At 42.1% G+C, this 19,248-nt stretch overlaps 1 protein-coding gene and 1 long non-coding RNA gene across 2 annotated transcripts in view; one reads left to right on the top strand and one right to left on the bottom strand.

Moving 5' to 3' along the window:
* The window catches only part of SORCS3 (sortilin related VPS10 domain containing receptor 3), a 620,529-nt gene that overhangs the window by 7,870 nt on the left and 593,411 nt on the right, over positions 1–19,248 (top strand). The window lies entirely within an intron of this gene.
* Positions 17,083–18,707, bottom strand: LOC111538706. Its single transcript, XR_002730434.2, has 2 exons — positions 17,905–18,707; positions 17,083–17,589 (listed from the first exon to the last, which is right to left on the bottom strand). It is a non-coding gene; the product is annotated as an uncharacterized LOC111538706 (long non-coding RNA).

The raw sequence follows: 19,248 nt of genomic DNA, 5'->3' as shown, positions 1-19,248 counted from the left end.
ACCTCAGGATTGGACAAATTGCTGTCTGATATTGAATGCATGCAGGGAAGCAGAGGAAGCCATCCCTGCTTGGTTGAGATGACAGGGACCTGCAGCAGAGTAGGGCCAGCAGGGTTATTGCTCAGTAACACTGTGCCCTTGACTAAGTAGGGGACTGTTACCTGGCATACATCGGAAAGAGAAAAAAACCTTCTTTAGGGGAAAAACTGGAAATAAAGCTATGTAGAATAATCAAGGATTCTATGAGGTTGTAGGATTATTTAGTACGGGTATATGGTACAACTTGTGTGAATTCATATTTGTGGAGAGATTTCATCCTGAATGCAGTCCTCTTTCGGATTTGTTGAGAAAGGATAGACTGGGAACCTGAAACAGGCCATATACTAAATAAGATCATGGATTGTGCAGCCAGGTGCCTGGCTTCAAGTCCTCCCTCTGTTTCTTAATAGCTGTGTGACATTGGGCAAGTTGTTACCCTCTCTGCTGTTTCTTCATATGAAAAAAGGGGGTGAAGATATAGTATCTCTCACCTTGGGCTGTTGTAAGAATTAAGTGAGATTGTACAGGGTAGAGTGCTTAAAAGAAGTGCCTGACCCATTTGTAGCAAGCACTCAAGATACTTTTAGTTTAGTTGTTATTTTTATACCTGGAAGGTGCCTTCCTTTAATTTTCAGATGGAAATGTTGAAGCAGAGGTAGAAGGCACTTGCTCAGAGTTTCCTAGTGAGCTGATGGCAAGGCCTTGGCTAGAACCCAGTTCTCATCAAGATGCTCATTTCAATCACCTCCCATAGTTCATGCTCCCAGTCACATGAGTCTTTGCCATGTCTATCATTTATGTCGTGCTACAGTAGATGTTGAAAAAGATCTAGAAGTGAATGACTGGGGACCTGGATTCTTGAAATTCATAGTCAGAATTTGTAATAGAAACAGAATCATATTAGTTAGATGATTACACTAATAAGCTATGAATAAGGTTAACATTATTTCAGGGCTTTTATTGCGTGGAGAGTTAAGGGATCCAGAAAGATGAAGAGTAGCTTCTCTCAGATTGGGCATCCATGATACAACTCATAGCTAGTCAAGGGAGGCTTCTTGAGGGAAGTGAGTAAAGTGTGTAGCTTCTAGCACATTGGAGATCACTGGATTGCTGGGGCTGGTTGGCAAGCAGATCCCATTGTGCCAAAGACTCATCTGTGCCATAGTCATGGGCTAGACCTCGATGTTCATTTTTCCTCTCCTCTTCTGTATGTGTGCCTGTTGTGAAATGGGCATATCACATGGATTGGAGCTATCTGTAGAATATCTGCAGCCTGTTCCTCAGTATTATCACACTGGTACAATCCACTAATTACTTTGTGGTGATCTATACCCATAGAGTTGCAGGCTTGAGTTCCCTTTTTGCCTTCACCCTGTGTACCAAGAATGAAACCTGAGAGCCCTATGTAGACACTAGAGGGAGCGTTGCCCTGGGAAAGAAGTGAAAATAAATAGTATGAAATAACGAGACAATGCTGTACCAAGAATTGTTCTGAAGAAGGGAAGATGAAAAGTAGCCTGTAAGTGAATTGTGTAGGGGTTGTATGATGACCCATAGATGAATAATCAGTTGGCAGCAGGGCAGTTTTCAATCCTGGGGGGCTGATCATTCAGCCTCTTCCTACAGAAAAAAGGGGAGTAGATACAAACATGTTCATTCAGCAGTTACATACTCAGACCATTAATGACTGAACTAACACTCTACAAATAGATTCAGCTGGAAGTGATGCTTAGGCTGGGTTCTCCCATCTCTTCTGTATTTCCTTCCTTTTTGCTTCCCTGCTCTCTTGTATCTGGTGGTTAGTCAATAGGTGCTTATTGAGTTGAACAGAATAAATACGTGCTTAAATACTTAAAAGTGTCTGGATAAAGAACAAGTGTCTTGGGGATGGAGAAGTGTCTGGCCTGCTGTTGCTGGCCTGGGGTCTGCACCCTGGGACATTGCAGCTGTCTCTCACAGGCTCTCAGGTCCCACATGCCTGACTCATCCTCCCAAAAGCCTTTTTGACATCTATGGTGAGGTAGGCATTTTCTCATTCAGATGGTTAGAATCAGGTTAAAGATTACATTGCTGCATAAGAAATAAACTTTTTCTTTTAAAAATCTGTTCTCAGTGGGAGATGAAGAACAATTACTGAGTTGAACATTTTCAAGACTAGAAAAATAGCTCAAGCTGCCATATCTGAACGTGATTACACATAGTGGGGGAACTTGTCTACATTAAGAGTTCTGAGACAATGAAGCTGGTGACACAGAGAAACTTGTTTTCCAGAGTGGTGGTGGAAGAGGAGGGTCTCCTTAGCGGTGAAACAGTTGCTTATCTCACTGTGTTGCTTTCAGTGTTATTCACGCTTGAAAGCAAACTTTTGTTTGAAAGATTTCTTAAAACTCTAAAACATCTCTTCTGTCATGAGAAGGTCCCTAAGCAACAGCAACCTTGAACAAGTCTCTAAGCCTTAGTTTTGCTGGCTGTAAAATGATGATAATACTGGTCTTGCAGGATTGTTGTGAATCTTAAGAGATGATGCCTATAAAGGGCCTAGCATAATAGCCTATTTTAACATAAGAATGTTAACTTTTGTAATTCCAGTACTTTGGGAGGCTGAGGCGGGCAGATCACTTGAGGTCAGGAGTTCGAGACCAGCCTGGCCAACATAGTGAAACCTCTGGACTCTACTCAAAAAACAAAAACAAACAAACAAACAAACAAAAAACAAAAAACAAAAATTAGCTGGGCGTGGTGGCACATCCCTTTGATCCCAGCTATATGGGAGGCTAAGGCTAGAGAATCTCTTGAACCCAGGAGGCAGGGGTTGCAGTGAGCCGAGATGGTGCCACTGCATTCCCCAGCCTGGGTGACAGAGTCAGACTCTCAAAAAAAAAGAATGTTAATTCTCATTTGGAGATCTGTTGGTACTCTACTCATATTCTGGGGTGTCCGTTTGCTCTGCACGCTGGCCTGATTTCCAACCACCAGCACCAGGGACTGTTTGCCCAACAGCTTTCCCTGGCCACTGTAGCTTGCTTTGATCACACAAGGCAAGGAAGAGTCAAGGAGTTAATGCCTGTGAGGGAGCAGGGAGCAGGGAGCAGCCACTACCAATGACTGGTGGGAGTTGATGGATAAATATCCAGCCCCCTTGACCACTGGGGTTGGCTGACTCTGAGACATGTTTCTTTCATGGTCTCCCAGAGCTCCCCGTGGGATTAAGCCCCAGTTTTAAATGTGTGTGTGTGTGTTTTTAAATGGGTGCATTATTAGTAAGGAGAGAGCCTGCAAGTATGATTTAAAAAATGGAAAGTGCTTCTTTCAAGCATGCCTAGATTTGGTCTTACTTCAAGCAGATGTATTTTCATTCATTCTTTCACTCATTCATTCAGTATTTTTTTTTGCTTAGTATGATGCCAGTTCAGTTATTTGAATTTTCTGGGATTCAGTTTCCTCACCTGTAAAATGAAAAAGTTGCAAAAATTGCTGCAGCCCATCTCACCACAAAGTAGATATGATATTAGGCCAGTCATTTCTTGATGGGTGAAATGGGTACAATCCTGTTTGCTCCCTTTATGTCACAGTTAAAAAATGAGATGGCGCACATGGAAGCATTTTGTAAAGAATAGGGGGTGATATGAACTCAAGTTGTTAGGTTACCTCACCTCTCCTTCATTCCCTTAAGGAGCTACAGACCCTTTGACAACAGATTTGAGACCAGATACAGCTCTTGCCTTCTTCTGCCTTCTCTCAGTACAAATGAACACTTCCATTAACATGCATACTGTGGTAGTAAAAACCCCAAGATTCTTATTCCAGGCATGATGTACAATTTATTTCAAGTCACACCTGATATAATAAAATTCTCAGATGGGAGTGTAATTTGGATGTTTTTTTTTCTTTTTTTCTTCTTTATTATTATTATTATTATTATTATTATACTTTAAGTTCTAGGGTACATGTGCATAACGTGCAGGTTTGTTACATATCTGTACTTGTGCCATGTTGGTGTGTTGCACCCATCAACTCGTCATTTACATCAGGTATAACTCCCAATGCAATCCTTCCCCCCTCCCCCATCCCCATGATAGGCCCTGGTGTGTGATGTTCCCCTTTCCGAGTCCAAGTGATCTCATTGTTCAGTTCCCACCTATGAGTGAGAACATGCGGTGTTTGGTTTTCTATTCTTGCGATAGTTTGCTGAGAATGATGGTTTCCAGCTGCATCCATGTCCCTACAAAGGACACAAACTCATCCTTTTTTATGGCTGCATAGTATTCCATGGTGTATATGTGCCACATTTTCTTAATCCAATCTGTCACTGATGGACATTTGGGTTGATTCCAAGTCTTTGCTATTGTGAATAGTGCCACAATAAACATACGTGTGCATGTGTCTTTATAGCAGCATGATTTATAATCCTTTGGGTATATACCCAGTAATGGGATGGCTGGGTCATATGGTACTTCTAGTTCTAGATCCTTGAGGAATCACCATACTGTTTTCCCTAATGGTTGAACTAGTTTACAATCCCTCCAACAGTGTAAAATTGTTCCTATTTCTCCACATCCTCTCCAGCACCTGTTGTTTCCTGACTTTTTAATGATCGCCATTCTAACTGGTGTGAGATGGTATCTCATTGTGGTTTTGATTTGCATTTCTCTGATGGCCAGTTATGGTGAGCATTTTTTCATGTGTCTGTTGGCTGTATGAATGTCTTCTTTTGAGAAATGTCTGTTCATATCCTTTGCCCACTTTTTGATGGGGTTGTTTGTTTTTTTCTTGTAAATTTGTTTGAGTTCTTTGTAGGTTCTGGATATTAGCCCTTTGTCAGCTGAGTAGATTGCAATAATTTTCTCCCATTCTGTAGGTTGCCTGTTCACTCTGATGGTAGTTTCTTTTTGCTGTGCAGAAGCTCTTTAGTTTAATTAGATCCCATTTGTTAATTTTGGCTTTTGTTGCCGTTGCTTTTGGTGTTTTAGACATGAAGTCCTTGCCCATGCCTATGTCCTGAATGGTATAATTTGGATGTTTTAAAAAAACATTTGCCCCAGGTCGTGACCTGTATTGATTGCTCTGCCTTACTCTTTTCAGATCATGTGAAGTATTCAGAGAGCACCTACTATATGCCTAGTGAGGCAGCATGTGCAAAAAAACTATGTGATGCATCCCGGACACCCAAAATAACTTACAGTTTTGTGTGTGGTAAACATGTTGGACAGCTATTGCAGGGAACAGTGAGATAGCATAAGACATGTGCTAATGGAGCATGCTTAGGAAATAACTTGAACATAATCAAGACCACAGTGAATGAAAATTAATGAAAGTGTTAAAAAATTCTGATTTTTTTAATTATCTGCAACAAAATCTACTAGCACAATAAGAAATAGATGTCGTACTCTATCACCAAATGTGGGTCACTTGACAAGGAGTGTCCTGAGCTTTGAGGTCAAATAGATTACTTGTTGTTCTGACAATTGTTCAGAATTCTGCCATGTCAGTGTGGGGTATAAATTTCTTATAGAGAACTCTGTTTTACCTTGTGTTTCTACTTGTTTTATTTTCTTTATAAGAAGATAAAGAATATGCTATTTCACCATAGTACTATGATATTCCAACTTTTTAGTTGTATTATTATTAGATATTCTAATTTGTACTGATTTCTTTCTTTCTAGGCCTGTTTCCCTTCTGTTATCTTGAGATTTCTATTTATTTTACTCTTGGATTAGTGCCTCTGTTTTTTGGATTCCATTCCTCTGTTGTGGGCTGCTTTTCATTTTTCTGTGGCATATCCTCAAGTAATCTTTTTCAGAGAATGCATGGGAATGTCTTGGTTTATGCTTCTTGTCCTGACAGAATGTGAGTAGATGTATTTTGACTCTCAAAAGATCCTGGCTTAGATGATGAATCATATGGTCACCCAGTGCTTGGGAGATATTAATGCTTTAAAAAAATTTTTAATTTAAAAAATGTTTTGTGGGTACATAATAGGCATGTATATTGATGGGGTACATGAGATGTTTTTATACAGATATGCATTGCATAATAATCACATCATGGAAGATGGGATATCTGTTCATTCAAGCACTTATCATTTGTGTTAGAAATCATCCAGATTATACTCTTTTAGTTATTTTAAAATGTACAATTAAATTATTATTGACTGTAGTCACCCTTTTGTGCTATCAAATACTAGGCCTTATTCATTCATTTTATTTTTTGTACCCATTAATAATCCCCACCTCCCCTTCTCCCCCACTACCTGTCCCTGCCTCTGGTAATCATTCTTCTACTCTATGTCCATGGGTTCAGTTGTTTTCATTTTTAGACCCCACAAATAAGTGAGAACATGCCATGTGTGTCTTTTGGTGCCTGGCTTATTTCACTTAACATAATGACCTCTACTTCCATCCATGTTGTTGCAAATGACTGAATTTCATTTGTTTTTATGGCTGAATAATACTCCACTGTGTATATGTACCACATTTTCTTTATCCATTCATCTGTTGATGGACAGTTAGGTTGCTTCCAAATCTTGGCTATTGTGAATAGTGCTGCAACAAACATGGGAGTGCAGATATTTCTTTGATATATTGATTTTCTTTCTTTTGACTGTATACCCAGCAGTGGGATTGCTGGATTGTATGATAGCTCTATTTTTAGTTTTTTGAGGAACCTCCAAACTGTTCTCCATACTAGTTGTACTAATTTACATTCCCACCAACAGTGTACAAGTGTTCTGCATGTCCTCACTAGCATTTGTTATTGCCTGTCTTTTGGATATAAGCCATTTTAACTGGGGTGAGGTGATATGTTATTGTAGTTTTGATTTGCATTTCTCTGATGATCAGGAGATCCACTTTTAAAAAAGATTCTTGGCATGTCCAAAATTTTGTTTTGCTCTCACATTGGCTTGGTGTTCATCTGGATAGAGAAATCTAGGGTCAAAGAAAGTTTTTCTTGGATTTGGTAAGTACTTAGGTTACTTGATGATTTTGTATCATGTGCTATTTTGGCATTATATGTGTCTCCCCTTTTACTCACGGACTGATGAAGGTGGGAAAAGGAGGTACATAACATAAGATACCTGTGACTTTGTTCAAATTAGTGATGTGCAACCCTTGAGGAAGCCCGATGCATTAAAACTGGATTTACGCAAAATTGGTAGTATAAGGTGGGGGATTATGCACTCTGCAGGGCCATTTGCTGTTGACACTCGTTATCCAAATACCTTCAGTGTAAAACTCAACCAAAAGAAGTAGTTTTAGGCAGGGTGTGGTGGCTTATGCCTGTAATCCCAGCACTTTGGGAGGCTGAGGCAGGTAGATCACCTGAGGTTGGGAGTTTGACACCAGCCTGGCCAACGTGGTGAAACCTTGTCTTTAGTAAAAATTCAAAAATTAGCCAGGTGTGGTGGCACACACCTGTAGTCCCTGCTACTTGGGAGGCTAAGGCAGGAGAATCACTTGAACTGGGGAGGCGGAGTTTCCAGTGAGCACAGATTGCATCACTGCACTCCAACTTGGGTAACAGAACTCTGTCCCAAAAAAAAAAAAAAAGAAAAAAGATGGAGTTGTTTTATTTATTCAATTTTAGCTTCAGGGGTACAAGGGAAGGTTTGTTATATAGGTAAACTCATTTCATGGGGGCTTGTTGTACAGATTATTTTGTCATCCAGGTATTTAAGCCTAGTACTCAATAGTTATTTTTTCTGCTCCTCTTGCTTCTCCCATCCTCCACTTTCAAATAGCCCCCAGTGTCTGTTGTTGCTCCCTTTGTGTTCATGAGTTCTCATCATTTAGCTCCCACTTATAAGTGAGGACATGTGGTATTTTATTTCTGTAAAATATGGTACATATACACCATGGAATACTATGCAGCCATAAAGACAAACGAGATCTTGTCTTCTGCAGGAACATGGATGGAGCTGGAAGCTATCATCCTTAGTTACTTTTTATTTAAAAAAATTTAAAATCATTTCTTAAAACCACAGCTATAGCCAATTGATACGATTTGGAGCTGTGTTCTTCTGCAAATCTCATGTTACATTGTAATCCGCATTGTTGGAGGTGGGGCATGGTGGGAGGTGATTGGATCATGGAGACAGATTTCTCATGAGTGATTGGTTTAGCACCATCCTCTTGGTACTATCCTTGTGATAGTGAGTGAGTTCTCGTAAGATCTGGTTGGTTAAAAGTGTGCAGTGCCTGCTGCCCCCACCCTGCCTTGCTCCTGCTCCTGCCATGTAAGACATCTGTTCTCCCTTTGCCTTCTGCCATGATTGGAAGTTTCTTGAGGTCTCCCCAGAAGCATAAGCTAATATGTTTCCTGTATAGCCTGCAGAACCATGAGCCAATTAAACTTCTTTTATTAAATATAAAATATACAGTCCTAGATATTTCTTTATAGCAATGTGAGAATGGACTAACACATCAATATTCAATACATATTTGTGGCATCCCCTTTATGTGCCAGGTGCTGTTGGATTCTGAGTCTGTAATGGTGAGCAGTTCTCTGGTTGAGAAGTACAAGTTAACACTAGGGACATTTAACCTAGGAAGGAAAAAGAGGGAGAAGCAGATGAGTTGAGATTGCAAAGATGTACAGGGTGGATTAGGTGCAGAGGAGAGGGAGGCAGGAAGGAGCAAGGTATTTGAAGGTGAAAGGAAGGACAGTGTGGCTGGAGCAGAGGAACTTGGGGAAGGTGAGAGATGAGATGGAGCTAGACAGGCAGGCATGGGCAGGACTAAGCAAGGGCTTAGTTCTTTATTCTAATAGCAAAGGGATGGCCTGGCATGGTGGCTCGTGCCTGTAATTCTAGCATTTTAGGAGGCTGAGGAGGGCACATCCCCTGAGCCCAGGAGTTTGAGAGGCAACATGGAGAAACTCAGTCCCTACAAAAAATACACACACACACACACAATTAGCTGGGCATGGTGGCATGCACTTGTGGTCCCAGCTACTCAGGTGGCTGAGGCTGAGGTGGGAGGATCACTTGAGCCCAGGAGGTTGAGGCTGCAGTGAACTGTGATCATGCCACTGCATTCTAACCTGGATGACAGAGTGAGACCTTGTCGAAGAAGAAAAAAAAAAAAAAAAAAAAGCCAAGAGGTAAGCTGTGAAAAGGTTTATAGTAAGAGAGTGATAAAATTAAATGTACATTTAAAAACCACTCTCATCACCCTGTGGGTTAGAGGAAAAAAAGGATGAATGCTAAGAGGATGTAGCTGAAGAGGGTGATGGCTTGGATGGTGGCAGTCGGGGTAGGTAAGAAGGAGTCCACTGAAGAAATATTTGGCCGATATAGTTGATTGTGTCATTAGCTCCAATTCTTCACTTCTCTTTATAACTCCCTTTGTATGGGACCTTTGCAGTGTCCTCTCTCTGTGAGTGGGATCTTTTTCCCCATCTTCTAACTTTTGGTTTGACCTTGTCACTTGCTTTGGCCAATAGAGAGGTGGAAGTGATAGTGTGCAAGTTTCAAGCTTAGTTATCAAGAAGCATGTGTGTTTCTACCTGTTGCCTTGTGCCTTTGGGGTGGCCATGAGAAAAACATGGCCTATTGGTCTCAGGAGGAGGATGAGAGACAACTAGTACACAGCCATTCCCAGCCAAGCCCAGGCTACATCAGCTCAGCCCAGCCAGGACCAGTAGAACCGCCTAGCTGAGCCCAGTTATGATCAGCCAACTCCCAGCTGCCCTGAATATTTCTGAGAATAAGTGATTGATTGTTGTGAGAATAAGTGATTGAGATTTAGGTGGTTTATTTTGCAGCATTTTTGCAGCAGGTAAAATCAATAGAACTTGAGAGGTTGGATGTAGCAAATTTGTGGGAACATAATTACAGTGTAAAGTGAGGTTCACCTATATTTTGAGATCATTAGCCTCCTACATACATGCTCAGGGATGGGCTTAGGAGTGTTTTTCTGGTGGTTGCCTGCCCCTTGCCTCTCTTTACAATTCATGGTTTCTTTTTCTGGAGCTGAATAAGGTAGGCCAGATTTATAGTCCAAAAGAATTAATTGTGTACTCTTTTTCCTTCTCATTCTCCTTCTGGCAGGCTAATCAGATTCCAGCAGAGCCTGAGAGATGAGTAATCCTCAGTTCCCTCAATAGGGGCCTTCAGACCCTAACATTTGGTGTATTCTTGTTGGAGTTGAAATCAATGTTAGCTCTAACTGTGAAGATGGAATTTCACTTGAAGGGGTGAGAAATACAGTACCAGGGATTTTCCTGGTTTTGACTGATTATTTAAAATATATTAGTTCTGATAAAATATTTAGCTTTTAAACAACAAATTTAATATAGGGAATTGTATTTTATTTATTAATGGAAGTTGCAGGGAGATTGGTAGGAGTTGTGCTAAAGTGCACTGTTGTGATTTTGCAAAGTATAGTAATTACTGTAATATTTTGTTGAATTATTAATATCCACTATGCCTACAGGAACATAAGCTTCTGCAGTCAAATTCATTTTAAAATTGCCTTTCTCCCTTCTGGTTTTGTTTTGTGTTTTCTTTCTTACGCACTTACTAATTTTTAAAGAAATGGGGTGGGGCAGTGTTAATTTTATTGTATGAAACACTGTTGTCACATGCTAACTGAATATATGCTTCTTCCAAGCTTGTTTGCAGTGGCAGATTGAGGGATGCTGAAAGAATCATGTCTGAGGAGAAAGGGCTCATCTGTTGTGTTTTTTTCAGGAGCTGAGATGAGGAAAGAAAAATAGCAGAGAGGTCACATGTATGCACATGAGTATTATGTCTGCATGCTTCTAAGCAGAGCTGGTCCTACCTGTAGATGAAGTTGGTAGGTGTTTCATATGTGATGAAACAGCACAAGTCTCCTTTTTTTTTGAGATAGAGTTCGCTTTTGTTGCTCAGGCTGGAGTATGCAATGGCATGATCTTGGCTCACTTTGTATTTTGTATTTTTAGTATAGACAGTATTTCATCATGTTGGCCAGGGTGGTCTCGAACCCCTGACTTCAGGTGATCCACTGACCTTGGCCTCCCAAAGTGGTGGGATTACAGGTGTGAGCCACAGCACCTGGCCTCAAGTCCCCTTGCTTAATTGCTTTGACAGTGATTACTTAGTGTCTATTATGTGCTCAAATGAGATTATTGTGGATGATGATGATGATGATGGTGATGGTGATGGTGATAATGGTGATAGCTTACAGTTGTTACCTGAATGGGCTCATGCTGCAATAAGACTCTGGATGGAGTGCAGGGTTATACATAAGTGCTTTTTTTTTGATTGTGGCTAAACTGAAATTGGAGGACTAGCCTTCGTATGAATATCTGCCAGTTTTATGAAATGGTGTAAGTCAGTCAACATCTGAGACTCAAGTTTCCTCATCTGTGTAATAGTTGCAAGGATCAAAATGAAATAATGTATTTGAAAGGGCATTATAAACTATAAATGTACAGGTATTTTTAAGGGAATATCATTGTAATTAAACTGTAGAAGAAGTTGCTTATACTCATGTTGTGATTTTGAGGGGGAGCAAGGAGGACTTTTTGCTTGATTTTATTTTTTCCTTTCCAGAATCTTCACAATTAGAGGACCATTCTTCATGTTGAACATTGTTCCCTCTAAGGCCCTCTTAAAATATAAATAATTCAGAGACAATATTTAGAGCTGGAAAGAACACATAATGACCTAACTACATCTTTTTTCTGACATAGAAAATGTGGGCAAGAGAGATTGTACAGTGCCCAGATTCACCCAGATAATAGAAACGCCCGCACCAATGTCCAGTTCTCTGACTTTTAGTCCAGTGCTCTTTCTGTAACACTCGGATGCCCATTAGTATTCCATTAAGCTTTTAGTCCAGAGAATTTCCTCCCAGAATGTAGCCTTGGGAAGAATAAATTAGGTGACTAGTGGGGAGACATCAGGTTTGGGATCTCTTTAGGTAGAAGAGTAGTGCTTGAGTCGCAAGGACCTGACCTTGAATCTTAGCTCCACCCCTGACTAGGTAGCTGTGACTTGGGCAAGTTACTTTTCTGAGACCTACTTCTCTCCTTTATAAAATCAGGATATAATCCCATTTTGCCTGATCTTTGTGAGGATTTAGTGAGTTTAAAGTGCTTGCCAAGGTGCCTGCCCTGTGGTAGAAGATACTCTAAAATGAGTAGGAAATGGTTATTGTTAGGTAAGAGGTCCTGGGGAGTAGCTTGATCTCGCTCACAGTTGGTCTGCCTTCTGCCAGCCATTCTTTCACCCGCCTGTGAGGGTGTGTGTTCTTTAAGAGGAGAGGAAGCTGCACCCTCCAACATTGCTGGTTCCCTTCCTCAGGATGGAGGAGGGAGGACTCTCTGAAAGGCCCCTGCAGAGATGCCTGCACAGTGGGGGACGCGTGGGGGACGCTCCTGCACTGGCCCGAGGATGAGCTGGGATTTAGCAATAGCCCTTCGTTTCTCTTTTTTCTCAGAACGAAGCAGCTCCTGCCTGATTTAAATTTCCTTTAAAGGAGCTGAGGATGATAGGAGGGGGGAGATGTGCATCTTCAAAGAATGGCAGGTGACTCCAAAAATGAGACAAATCAAAGCACTTGCATCTATAGCTGCACGTTGCTGTGTCTTAGGTGGCTCTGCTTCTTATTTTAAGTTACTGAGGTGGCTTCCTGAAAAGTGGGCTTCAGTTTTTTACCTGAGAGTTTATTATCCTGCTCCTAACTGTCCATCCTGCCTATCTGTGAGCTGGGTAGGACCTACTGTTTCTAGTGAACTTATAGCAAGTAAAGCATGACCACCTACAGGTTAACATTTAGGTAGAGGAGGAACTTCCAGGCACAGAAGAAAATAGGAAACACCACAGAGTCTGAGTCCCTTCTCAGGTAGGGCGGCTGGGTCAGCCTTTACCTGAAATAAAATAAGAGCAAGGGATGGGGGGAAGTGAGCTCCTGTGGCCCTCCCCTCCCCCTCCCCCCTACCCAGCACCCTCCACTTTCCTAGGTCTTTCTGATCTAGGGAAAATGGTGTAATACTGGTCCTTTACATCTTCACTTTTTTTTCCCCGAGCCTTTCACATTTTAAATTTGATATTCTAATGGTGAATGAGCTGGGGATGGTTTGGAAAGGCGTTTTAGGGATGGTGACTCTTGAAATCAGAGCCTGCACTATTTGCCCAATTTTTCCAATTTTTAGGGCTGGCATCAGGGAGAGATAGGCCAGTCCAGACATCTTTCTGGTCCAGAGACACCTATTTCCTGTCTGACGCATGGCTGAGCCTCAAAAGACTCCCATGAGAGGAGAGCCATGGGCTCTGGCCAAAGACTGGCTCTTCTCTATGTGTTGGTCAAGTTCTTACTCTTTCTGTAACACTCGGATGCCCAGATGGATCTGGGCATGGATGCATCTTGCATCCATGGTGGATTTTTCTTGATTTAAGCGGAGGGGCAATTGGGGAGAGCTTTGCTCTGTACCTTTTTTTCCTCTTCAATTTTTTTTTATTTATTTAAAATATATATGACATAAAATTTGCCATTTGAATCATTTTTACTGCTACAACTCAGTGCATTAATTACATTCACATTGTTATGCAACTATCACCACTATGTTTCTAAAACCTTTTTGTTGTCCAAAGAGAAACTCTAGAACCACTTAAACAACAACTTCCTCTTGCTCTGTTCTTCACACAGCTAAATTCCGTTCTTCAGCATCTGAGCAAATATGGGGATTTCTAGTTTATTCCCCTCTTCTGCCTTCTCCTGTCCCATCTCTAACCATTTTCTCTTCTTTCTTCCCAGAACAGGGGCCCATGGAGTTGAGAATGAGGATGAGTCTTGTAATATTCAGGGATAAGAAATAGGGGAGTACTTTTCATCTCCCCCTTGACAGCTATGTTATTTATTTATAAAGATAATCTACCTGCTGTCACCCAGAGAAAGATATGTGTCTTGCTCTACCACCCTAACTTGCTCTCTTGAAGCAGGGATGGGTAATGCCAAATTATCTGCTCCTTGACCATCATGGGCATCCTAGCAATCAGTGACATACCTCAACAGGCGAGCTGCCCTTGTCCAGTGCAGTCTTGACATTGTGACTTAGTCTTGGCTAAGCCTTTTTAAGAGGAGACTTGCTTGTACATAGCTGAGATCAAACACTTCATAGTTGAGTTGTTATTGCCTATATATTTATTAATATCATTGTTATTTAAGGTAGTATGATTTGGGAATAGATAGATAGATAGATACATATCATCCTGCAGTAAGTAGTTTTTTAAATATCTTGAACAGATTCCTAATTGCACTTCAGTACTGTGATTGATGATACACAAGAAACAGTTCAGACTTGATCTTGGCCTTCTGGGAACTTGAAATCTAAGAGAAGTATGTGTAGGTGGAAGGATGGAAATCCAAATCAATATTGGAATCAAAAGTGAAGCCTCTGGGGATGGGATCTAGCATTTACTGAAGGTCTGCTATGTGCCGGGTGCCAGTCTTGGGTGCTTTGTGTCATCTCATTTTCCCCTCATAACTTTGTGAGTTGGAGGTTATTATTATCTCTCTTTAATAGATGAGAAAACTGATGAAGAGAAGTTAGATTACCAAGCTCACACTGCTAATAAGCTTCAGAGTGGGTAATGAAGTAGAGGAAAATACAAATGTAAGGTAGTTGAGTCTGCTGTATTATTGATGTCAAAATCAGGATATTACAGAGTTTGTGAGTGCAGATAGGCTGCGAGAATTAGAGCAAAAGGGTGGGAGAAGGTAAAGACATCAGCTTTTATTTCATTTTAAAATCATATAATTTTACAAAAATAATAGACAATTAGGGTACTCTTACCGTGTGCCAAACACTGAGCTGTAACCTTTGCATTCAGCGTCTCATTTAATCTTCATGGTGACTCGATGGAGTTTCTACTGTTATGAGCCACATTGTAAAGATGAGTAAATAAAAGCATGGTGGAGCTCAATACCTGGCCTAGGTCACAAAGCTGGTGAGTGACAGAACTGTAAGCCCCACGTGGACCATCTGACTTGAGAGCTCCTCCCTTGATGAGTTACAGAGCCCACTTCTCCAATTCATACCAGCAAGGGAAGCAAGGCCTCAGCAATACAAGGTTGAACTGCTGACCTCATGAGGGCTAAGATGGGTTTTCAACTCCTGGGCCTTTTTTCAATTAAACTGGCACGTTCTTTTCTAGAAGCCTCATTGAATATTTGTACTTAAGCTCTGGTGTTTGCAGGCAAAGAGCAAGATGAGTAAAGCCTTGCAGGTGAGAAGTAATAGGGTGTTTTGGGGAACTAGGAGCGGCAAGAAGAGATAGGACCAGATCACAGAGGCAAACTTGCACGTTATTTTTGTAGGCACTGGGAACGCTTAGTAATTTTGAGCAAGGGAAACATGTAATTAGCAATGGCATCAATTGTCCTCAAAACACCACAAAATCCATTCTCCCTACTTCATGGGAGGAAAAAGAAAGGCTCAGAGAGGCTGAGTTTTTGCCTGGAGTCACTCAGCAACTGTTAGTGGAAGGAGCAGCAGAAGCCCACACTGCTGTCTCTCCTTCCAGCTTTGGGAGCTGCCAGCTGCCTTCCTTTCACTCTGCCTGTTCCCTTCCCACCTCTTGCCCGCTCCCTCCTGGCACAGTGGAGTCCTCTCCATCATTAGAGCAGCCAGTGGGGTTCTGTTGTAATTAAAGGAAGCCAACAGGGAGAAGCAAAGCAGAGCAATGGAAAAAAGCAACCACCAACACCACACAAACTCCCTAACAACTGCTGTCTATCGCCTTTCATGGGCACTTGCTTGCTTTAAATACAGCAGAGGGAAACCCCATAGGATGGTGTGGGAAAGCAGGTTATTAAGTTGCCTTCAGGCTGGCAGAGTGGGGATTTACTCCTTTTCTTGTCCTCCCTACCCTGCAGTGCAAAACTGATCAAATATTAAAAGTTGAAAGAGACTTCGAAGGCCATTTAGTTCAACTTCTCCTCCTAGGCAGGGCTTCCTCCACTGCTTTCCTCTCTCTGCACAGCATCTCTGATATGTTGTTATGTGGTGGCTCCCTTGCTCCCCAGCTCCCCACATTTTCTGGATCAAAGTTCAGGTAGGGATGGGAAGACATTTTCACTAGCAAAATACTGGCCACACAAGCCTGTTGTCATTTACGGTAATGACTTCAGAAATGCCTAATTAATTCATTTATCCAATTAGCCTCTTGCTCTCTGAAGTGCTTTTTCTTGGTTGCTGAGCAACTAGGACACACTTTGAACACATCCATGCTGCTGCTGAATGAACCAGGAGCTTTTTCCTTCACCCTGGCAGCCCCCACTCCTCTTTCTTCTTTTATTTTTCTGATGCACAGTAAAGAAGAACATCATCATCCCCCAGCCTTCTCGCCTTCCCCGGCCTCTCTGAATGTGCATGCTGCCTACCTTAACACATTTCCAAAGGTAATTTTTATGCCAGGCATTTGTCATGGACAAGGAGAATGACAGGATATACGGGCATACAGAGATGCCTTTGTAAAATAATGAAATTATCTGGGCTCAGGCATGACTTGGGAAGAGCTCTGCTGGCTGTTGGGGGAGGTGGGATGAGGGCTGGCTAAGGGTAGGCTCAGACACCTTGGGGAAGAGGATGCAGTCTGTCTTGGGGTGATGTTGCATTAAGTGTAGCTTGACTAGGCAGCAGTTCCATCTGTCTTTACAGTGTGTCCTTCATGGGGGAATTGTCAGCCATCGCGAACCTGGAGTGCATTGTGAGTAATAAACAGGAGTGGGGCTTAAGGTGAAAATGAAAGGAAAAATATCAATCCAGGAGGGCAGCAAAGTGCCTTGAGGAATCATCCTTGAAGTGTAACACGTTTCTGTTTAAGGATGTGAAAATGCCACAGGCTGCTCCACTGAGTTAGAATGTTAGAGATGGACTTTGAGCTCAAACTTCCACCATTCTTCATTTTTGCAGATGAGAAAATCGAAGCTCGGGGAGGATAAACAGTTTGCTCAGTGTCTCATAGCCCCGCCCTGCTCATGTCACCACATTCCTCCTCTTAGATTTCATTAAGGGGTCCTTGTCCATAAAAGTAGTCACTTGAGTCACCAAAACTTACTTTTAAAAATTTGACTTTATTTTGGAGTAGTTGAAGTTGGCAGTGAAGATTTGCAGAACTCAAGGATCTTGGCATCTATCTCCTCATTCACCTTGGCATGTGTGTGTTGTAGATGCTAGGGACATGTGCTTGGGCCCAGTATTCAGATATGAATGAGGAAGGGTCCCGTGTCTTCAAAGAGCTTCCCCCACACATGTGGTGGAAGAGATGGACAGTAAAGGAGGAAGGAACTCCTTCTCAGAGACATTAAAGAAACATTCAGAGAAGAGGAGCGGGGCCATTTGCTGGGCCCAGATCTTACAGTGAAGGGGCTATGGGGGTGGGTGAACATTCCTGGTCAAGGGGACAGCATGGGCCCAGTAAGGAGGCATGAGAGATGGTGGCATGTTTGGGGACTGGAGCATAGCCTGGGAATACAGCCTTCCAGCCGTCTGGCTTTTCTCTGATACATGGTGGATGGTTTGGTGCTGCCAAACCTTCTGGAAGATACTGCCTCTTGCTCTCTGGAATAACAAGAAAGCACGGTTATCTCTATGCATGTGTCGGTATGAAAAAGCATATGTCAGGTTTCCTGAATGGAAATGACTTCCCTTTGAAGTTAGTTCATAAATAATGATGAAGGCCATAAAAGTACACACGTACTGCACACATTTAGCTACTCCTGTGGACTGTGCTCGCTGGGAGCAGAGCCTTCAGGAAAACCAGCTGCCCAGAGAAAGAATAAGGGACTATGCATTCTCTAAAGCACTAGCTCCCAGAGCCTTCTGTAGGACCAAGGGAGATCTTTTATGGAACAGGATCTATTCCGTGGCACTCACAATTGTAGCAATCATTAAGTCACTCTGAAATTCCAAGAGATAGAGAAAAAAAGTGGCCTGTGACAATGATTGCCCTGATCAAGCCTTTCCAAGGCAGCAGATGCTTCTTTACTTCCAAACATTGCCCATCACGATCAAGTTCTTCCTCCAGCAGTGCAGCCACGTTTCCCTAGTGGCAGGCATTCCTTTTCCAAGGTTGGACTTGCTTTATGAGGGCCCAGAGATGGCAAACAGCATTGTGCGGTGCTCCTTAGTATAAAATCTCCTCTGGGAATGTTCTTAACAAGGTGTTTTGAGTTTCTCTAGGAATTAAGCTGGGACTGGCTGTTATTTTTCTGGTAAGACTTGTTACTCTAAAATGCATATGGGGCCAAAATCACAATAGTCTGTCTTTGGAGCAATCAGACAGACGCACATGGCAATCTAAAGCTCTGGTAAGAAAGAGTCTGTGGGTTCTTATTCAATAAACATTTGATACATTGGGCTTTGATGGATGTAGACACTGTCTCCTTGGGTTTTCCTAGACCAAAAGGTGAAGTCTCCGGTGGTCACTGCCTCTTGTTTGTTCCTTTGATTTCCTTTGACGAAAAACAATTCTCGTCTTGGTGAGGTCTATTAAATCTGTTCTTTTCCAGAATGGGGCTCATAGTGCATGGTGGACAGAACTGGAACTTTCCCTCTGGTCGTTCCTTGCCATCCCCTGGGTGATTCGGTTTCCCATTTTCTGGGATGTGCTGATAGGGCTTGTCTCCCGCCCCCTCTTATATAAGGAGGCAGGGTGCATCTAGTGCCAGATTTTATTCAACCCTGTAACAATCCCCTCTTTATGACATCACTGCTCATCACCATGGAAACATTTCCTCCAAGTCACAGAGACTGGATTGTGGCATCATAGCATCAGGCAGGAGGAGGAGAAGAGGATAGGGGAGAGGATTGAAACTGCCTGGAGGGATGAAATGCCAATAAAATAGGATGCAGTCACAGAAATAGGATTTTTCTGTCCGGATCCTTGAATGGAGAATCTAACCATGGGCCGCAGGAATAAACCTCATCTAGCATAAGGAGGAAGAGCTTTTGTGGAATGTAGACCTGGGACCTTTTGTTCCTGTGCAGTATTTCTTCAGGGAAATGGAATAATTTTAATGAGAGCTATCCTGTATTTTGTTTAATTTTAGAGGCAGGGTCTTGCTCTGTTGCCCAGACTAGAGTGCAGTGATGTGATCATAGCTCACTGTAACCTCAAACTCCTGGGCTCAAGTGATCCTCTTGCCTCAGTTTCCCAAGTAGCTGGGACTGTAGGTGCATGCCTCCATACCCAACTATTTTTTAAAATTTTTTATAGAG

Source organism: Piliocolobus tephrosceles, chromosome 9, assembly GCF_002776525.5.
Source record: "Piliocolobus tephrosceles isolate RC106 chromosome 9, ASM277652v3, whole genome shotgun sequence".
Classification (NCBI taxonomy): Eukaryota; Metazoa; Chordata; class Mammalia; order Primates; family Cercopithecidae; genus Piliocolobus; species Piliocolobus tephrosceles.
The sequence above is the reverse complement of the archived record's forward strand: the minus strand, read 5'-3'. Positions and strand labels throughout refer to the sequence as shown.